A 7,934-nucleotide genomic window follows, 5' to 3' on the forward strand; every position below is an offset into this window, starting at 1 on the left:
AGGCTGTAGGCATAGCAGCCCCCTTGCTTGCACTAATTGTTAATGCTGCTGTTTTCCATCCAAGTATCAATCTGCTCCACTTTCTGACACAGAGCTCTGCCGGCAGAAGGATTACTTCCCTGCTTTTGAAGTACTCCAGAGGTCAGTGTTATTGCTGATGATGCAGTGTGCTGCGTGCATCTTCAGTGCATACCAAATCATATCTCACTGGAAAATAAATGCTCCAGCAACAGACTGACTCACTCTCCAGGCTGGAGAGGTAATATGCCAGTGTCTGGGTCAGCAGAAATTTATTACAACTGAAAACCAGCTGTGGTGATGGGGGGGTGCGTGTGGCATGGGGGTTGTTTGTTGTCTTGAGAAGCAGGTGTGAGGTCTTTGTGGCATGCAACAGGCTTTCCTCACTTTTGCCATGAATGGCTGGTGCGGATGGCATTGCTGCTTGAGAAAAACTGTGCTCACAGAATTAGTTCTAGAGTTGCATTGATAGTGCTGATTACGAATTTGCTTTTGTATGATCATTAATTATCTTCAGTATGAATAGCACCCAGAGTCATAAGGGAAAACATAAGTACTTTGGAAGAAACTGATCTGAAAGAGAGAAGGGAAGCAGCCTTTACAGAGCGCCAGGGACAGGTGCTTTGTCTGAAGTTTAGGCAGATGTAGGTGAATTTTGGTTTACCTTAGATGAGGTCTTCTCTTAAATGATGATGTGCATGAATGGTTTGAAATATATTTTTGAGACCGGATACTTTCAATGGTAGAAATGCACATTCGCTAAGTTTTTCTGACGAACTTCAAATAGAAAGCATTCTCTAGCTATCATTTTAAATAGGATAGGTTCTCCTGTGACTCTGGTGACTCTACCATGATTTCAGATGTGCTACATGAACACGGCGATGGCGCCTTCCTGAACTGGAGGCTGCATCCAAATTTGAGGGCTACTCAGAGATAGAGCAAATGGTTCTAGAGATGAAGTTGCAAAGCTTTTCCCTCCCTAAATAAATGAGAATTCTGCAGTGCTGTATCTCTTAATGAGTTCAAAATGAAGAGCTGAAATGTCTAACATGTGAATAATTCATTTTTCTCATGTTACTCTTCTTAATTTCTTACAGCAAAGTATTTAAGATTCCCACAAGCACTGAAAGAGGTTATCAGGTTAATGAGGCTGTTGTCTAATTGCGCTGCCAGGCCTTTGATTCCTGATCCCAGACAAGCTGAGGCTTTCCTAAAGACAGCGGGTTTTTGGCTGGTGCTTGCAAACAACTACAATCGTGACATGTACCAAGTGAACTGTGAGCATCCAGGGAGCTGCCAGGTTTGTCCTGAAATCCCACTGCACTCTGGGCTCCAGGACAGAGCCACAGCAAGCTCAGATGTTCACGATCTGGCTTTGCCCTCTGGTGGTCCCCTCTCGAAAAATTCCCCGGGCTCAAGAGAGGAAAAGGCTTCAGAGGCTGAAAAGATCTGAGGAAATGGCAGGCTTGTGTGATTAATGTAACAGTAAATATTAAAAGAAGAGAAGGTCTTGCAAACATCAAGTGTGGAGGACGAGGAGGACACCAAGGAAGAGTTTGAGACAGAAAGGTTCAGTGTTCCTCCATCGAGGCAAGACTAACAAGGATTTTTGCTAACATGCAGTTTCTCGCTGTTCTGAGCAATGCTTTGATGTGACAAATGCTTACAACTGAAAAAAATCAAATACTGTTTTATTAAGGCTCAGTTCCTCACCCAGTTATGAGGGCATACCCCAAGGAGACTCTCCTGTACCTCAGTAATAGGGAGAACTTCTGGGAATTGGGAACTTTAACCAGAGGCATCCTCTCACTGGCCTTCAGAAGGTTGCCAGTAACACTCAGGGGTTTTCATGAAGTGTGGCTGGCCTTTCATTTAGCAGGCAGAGGCATTTTGAGGGGAGGAAATTGTTTGATTTTCACCACTTGGGCAGTTTATGTGCTGGCACTCCTACATGTATGGGAATAAAACTTCTGCTTCTCCTCTTGAAAAAGGAACTAGCAGCTATTTATAGCCTCTACTGGAGAGAAATGCTCATCTGAGAATATTGTTGAGATGTAAATCAAGTGTCAAGCGGCAATTAGAATAAAGGATAGTATGTTGCAGTTTGAGAAGGAGAATATCAGAACGATATGCACAATTTGAATATCTAGACGTAGTTTTATTTAATGTTTTTTTCTGCTTTTCATGGTACTTTAAACTAGGGAGCAAAGAGATGAATGCTTTTCAGAGAAAGAATGTGGGGGTTTTTCTCCCTAATGAAAGAGTTTTTAGTTTGGAGGAAAAAAGTTCAGAATAGTCATTATTATATCTAGTCACATCAAAAGGCAAACCAGATCCTCCCCTTTACTTGTTTTAGCATTTACAAGCAGAAAACTGCCAGTTAAATGAAAATCCATGTACTTATAGGGAATGCACAAATGTAGGGCTAACCTTGTGGAAAGATCACATAGGGAAATAGCTACTGATAAATGACTAAATAAAGTCTGGGGTATAGTATGAGAGCATGTATTTGGCCAGGTATCCCAGTAGGACAATTTTACATCATCTTCTGAAATAACCTGGATATCGGAGACAGACCATGGGTCTTAGTCTTGTCATGCTTGGACACTGCAGTTATCATATCCTGTAGCATGACTAACTCATCTCTCAGTTTGGGCAGTTGTTACATATATCTTTTGAAGAAAAGAGCAATAAAATAATCTTTCCTATCATCCATACGACCGCATGGTCCATAAACCTCCCTTCTTGCAAGCATTTGTTTTCTCTCCTGTATTCTGGATCCTGACTTTAATTATTTAAGCCTTGCAAAGCACTGTGCTCTGTGGAAATGGACAGGACAGGACAGGACAGTTTTGCTAGTCTGTCGGTACTATATCACCCGAAACTGTCACAAGCATCCCTACACTCAGAAAATGCTGTCCTGAGAAAGATGTCAAAGCACTAATAAAAAGCCAAAAGCCAAAACACTCTGAAAAGCACTCCCCTCACACAGGTCAGCTGCTCCTTTTTTATATATCAGAGATAACAGGTTTCTGTGTACCCAAAATGATGCTGTCCATTCTATTGTAGTGGGGTTCTAGTACCCATGTTAGGAGAAGGAATAAATTTAAAAATGCAATACACATATTTGTAAATATTTTTAAGTCAAATAAGATCTTTCTTGTTCTTAGCTTCAATTTTGCTGGTTTCCTCTTTAGAAGCAAAAGAAACGTTACCTCTCTTCTATCCCAGTGTAAAGGATCCACATTGCTATTTGTTCTGATTCCACCATTCAAATTTTTGTCCTTCCACTTTAGTAAATAGGGTTTTTTCTTAACATGACCATGCCTGTAATGCCCTAAAATAAAAAATAACTACAGAAATAATACGTATCATCAGAGCTACTGTATCAGTTATCATGTATGTTTTTGGCAAAAATGGTTTGCACACTTTAAAATGTTAAAATTTTCAGGTTTATTAAATTAAAATGCTGGACAAAGGCATGAATGACTTCTTTAAAGAGTCCATTCAAAACATAGCCTTTTTCAGTCAACTAAATTCTAAATGCTACTCACTTTAAAAACATGCTTTTCCCCGTTGTTGAAGATGAATGAGCAATGCACTTCTCATTCTTTTCTTTTTTCCACTTCCTTAAACTGTCATGACTTTATATGGGTATTTTTCTGCTTCAAAGGATAAAGGAATAGAAAGCTGATCAACAAGCGCATGAATCTAGGCTTGTAAAGCAGACACTAACTTTGGATTTCTGAAGTTAGGTGGTAAGAATATTCTGTACTACATGGAACAATAGCTCTGTTAGCTAGTGTTTATGCAATTCACTTTAAAATAAAAAAAAACCCAAGCTGTTTCTAATTGCTCTTCAATATCACTTCAGTTTTCTCAGTAGGTGTCTTTAAAACCAATATTAACAGTGGAGAACTTTGTGGATATTTACAAGAAGGATTTTCAATGTCTAGAGTACAGCATCTAAAAACATGTAGAAATACTTGTCAAAAAGCTGACAAATCTGTAAATCAGACAAAATGGAATAAGTAGAAAATAAGGAAAGATAGAATAAAGAATTGAACTTGAAGTTGGTAATAAGATGTTCGTATTTCAACACCTGAGCTATTGCAGGGGTTCAAGAATTCAAATACGGTGAAAATTATAAGTAAGGAAAATGGCTTTGACAAGCACTTGAGTAGGTGTGGGCAAGATGGTGAGGAGGAGAGAAGATCGAGACTGACACTGAGACCTGCAAGACTCAGGCAAAGAGGCAGTAGGTAGCCTTCTGCACTGTTTGATAACCAACAGCTTCTACAAACACTTAAGTAATTGTGATTTGGCTTAGAAGGCCAAGTTCATTCTCTTCCTTCTGCTGCAAATGTCTGCACCTTCTGTCTGGCTGTAAAATCTCTTGCCTTTTCCTTTATCCCTCTACTTCTTCCAACTTCCACTGGTTGCTGCACAAAATAGGGTAGTAACAATAAATTCCATAGTAAAAAGTCACTTAAGCTTAGTCACGATTTCCTTATTGTAGTTTAAATCAACATCCAGCATATTTTACCAAAGTATCCAAATTAAGAAGAAATATGGTCACAGTTCCTTGCTATTAAAACACATTTGCTGAAGATTTGAGAAGCCTCTTATGACTCAGCTGTTTCATCTCAAACAGTTCTAATTAGCTTATGGGTTGGCGTTTATCTAGCGTATAATGGCAATTTGATCACTAAATCCTGCTTGGAGAATCAGATTTAAAGTGTTATCAAGCTTCTTAAATATCCTAATACATGTAAATCTTTTTGTCCTGATACGATTTTTATTTTGTGCAGCTTACCCATTTATAGCTTACCTTTAATGTAGCATATAAAAAATCTAGTCTATGAAGTATTACCAGTGTTTTGTACAACTCTGAACCTTTGATTTCAGGATACTTCTGCTAATCAAAGATTTTACTAATTCAAAATATTCACATGAGCAACCTGGAAGAGACTTTGCCCTGATATAAGCATGTTGATGACAATAGTTTAGCTGTATTTCAGTTTGAGATGGTTTCAGTCCTACTTAAGACTATATGGGTGATAATTTTGAGAAGATTATTTACAGTTCTGGGATGAAATGTCTTCCTCCTTTCCTCCTAAACAGGAAAGGCTGACACAGAAGTCAGTCACACTAGCTTACTTAAGTACTGTAAACTCTTCATATTTTGTACTTCAGGAATTTTTCTTTTAATGTCAATAACACGCTCTGAAAAACAATTCTTTCAGTTTGAAACCAAAGAGCACTAAAACACCCCAAATTTTTATTTTTGGTGACTTTGAAGTAGGGACAAGATTGTAACTGAGGAATACTCCACCAAGGAGTGGATAACCAGCTCTAGAGGTGTCTGAACCTGCCCATCTAACTGGTTTGGCTACATGGCCAAATTGCTCCTGGATCTGTGCAGACCTGGCTGTCCCCAAGCCCTCTTTCCTGCCAAAACTGGTCAAGAGTTGTGTTCCAGATGCCCAAGGACCAGACAGGTCTCATTCAGTTAGTTCTCGTAGTAGCTCTCACACAGAGTTTTATGACTAGAGCCTTCTCAAAATATATTGTTCTTGAGCAAAATTTCTTATGAAATGTGATCACTAAAGACGGGGTTGCTCTGCTCAGCACCACCAGTTATGGTTGGAGTGTTTGCTCTGCCCAGACTGATGTGGCTCGAGCGTCCCCTGTAACCCCTGGAAGAGCCCCACTTAATGACTTGGAAGCTGGTTCAAGCAGGGACAAGCCCTGCACCTTCTTTTGAGCTGTGCCCTTGTGCAGAGTGAAGGGCTGGGTTCATAGGATGAAGGATGTCTTCAGGTGAGCTTTCCCTCCTACTTGAGTACCTTATCTTAGAGATCCCTGTGCTCTCCTGGATGATGTTTTATCCACAGTTCCACTGTTCTCTGCCTCTATATAGAGGTGCACAGGTTTTTTGCCTGTTTTTTCTTTAATATCCTGGTACAAACTCTTTTATGATCAGGGAATGGACTCTGTCTCCAAGCAGAATATATTCAATAAAACAAAACTGGTTCTTTCAAACGCATGTGCTATGCGATGTCTTCCTCTTACTTGTAATAACCTAAAAAACCTAGCAGGCACAATACTGCTATTAGCTTCATAAAATCCGTGTCACAGAGGCTCTGGCATACATTCTGAATTAGACACTTAAATGGATTTTAGAGCATTAAACCTTTTGTGACCGATTAACCTGTTAGACAAATCCCAGATGCAATAGAGTAACTTTAAACAAATATAACCTATTTCCTCTTCAGGTAAAATAAATATCTAAAAATACTTTTTTGAGTTTGTGAATTTTTGGGGAAGAGTAAATCGTCTTTGTTAATGTTAAGGATTCTGCGAACTACATCAAATTGTGATGTGGTATTAATGTGCTATGATGTAGGCATAGCTGTTTGTGTCTACAAAGTATGGAGATGACAGAATAACATATAAATCCCCTTTGGAATGGACTGAAATCTAGTAAACAAAACAGAATACGAAAAATAAGCATATAGCTAGGCAACGCATTGTCGGTTACTCTATGCTTTAATTAGAGCTAACTATTCAAATTGGAAAGTTTCAGCTGTGGTGTCATAAACCTACATCTTAATAATAATAAACCTAGCTATTTTAAATTTCCCAGTCTCTATAGTAACAAGCTCTGTGATTTAAACTGTAAGTGTTCAATTACTTGTAGGTAAGTAAGACACAATAAAACACAGTGCAATTCTGTTAAGAGAAACTTTTTCCTGTATGGATTGGAATTTTCTTTCATAACTTCTACAGTGAGTGCAATTGTAAGGAATAGCAAGAGGGTTTATTTAACTCTATGCTTTAAGATGGAAAGACTTTGGTCCTTCATATAATTTGCTGTAGCATTTGGACAAGGTTTTGAAAATTTTAGTTAAAGGTGCTCAGTCTTTCTACTGAAGAACCCTCTTGCAGGCAGATTGCTTTCCAAGTTGTGTTACCAAAAGAAACTTGGTTAAAGGCCTTTGGACCTAAGCTCGATTCATGTTGCATAATGCACTAAAAAGTACTTGCTTCTTCTCTGGTATGGTTTTTTTTTTCCAAACCAGAAATGTGGACATTTTCAAAACTGAGCATTTTGGGATAAGAATTTTCTTGTAAATTGATACTGGGAATGTAATATATATTCCAGGTTTTCTGCTCTCCTGTTGATTAATAACAAAAAGAATGTAGTTGAGCAATTTTTTTCTTTTCACTTCAAAACAAATGCGGCTTTGGAAAGTATTTATATACCTTAGTGCTGTCTGTTAAACTTGTCTGGAACTAGTGTGTTTGTGTGTGGTTTTTTTCTCTCCTTTTCTCCTTTTCATCTCCCAACAAGCAGCAGTAAGCTTGTCAATAGTGGTTAATGGAGTATTGTTACTGCTGCTTTTGTAGAGTCCAGTTGGGACCAACAGCCTTGCAGTATGCTCCAGCAGTCGAATTTTCCTCTTTCTGACATCGTACTGGCAGAAAGGAACTGCAGATGACTCTTTCACATTAGAAATTGAGAGAAAAATGGTGGAAAGTTTTGCCTCAATTTTGTGATTTGAAATGGTAGAAACAGATGTTATGCGGCAAGGTCTTCTCTCCCACCCCTAGCCCCCACCCAAAGCATGTGGTGTTTTACATGAGTTACTGGGTCAGGGTTAATGCATTAACGTGGCTGGCTGGCTGATCGATTCCCAGGAATGGAGAGGATGTGGGTGTCATGGAAACAGTAATCATCCAGGGATGGGAGGGAGGACAGAGCACCAGTGGATCTGTCTACAGGTGTATCCATCTACAGATCTTAATGCAGGTAAGGGTTTATAGAGAGACATCTGTTTCACTAACCACTGTGATAATCAGTACCAATTTAATATTACATGGCTACAGCTTATTTTGAAATGACCAAAGGA

Source organism: Cariama cristata, unplaced genomic scaffold (assembly GCF_000690535.1).
Source record: "Cariama cristata isolate BGI_N322 unplaced genomic scaffold, ASM69053v1 scaffold17903, whole genome shotgun sequence".
In the NCBI taxonomy this organism is placed as follows: domain Eukaryota; kingdom Metazoa; phylum Chordata; class Aves; order Cariamiformes; family Cariamidae; genus Cariama; species Cariama cristata.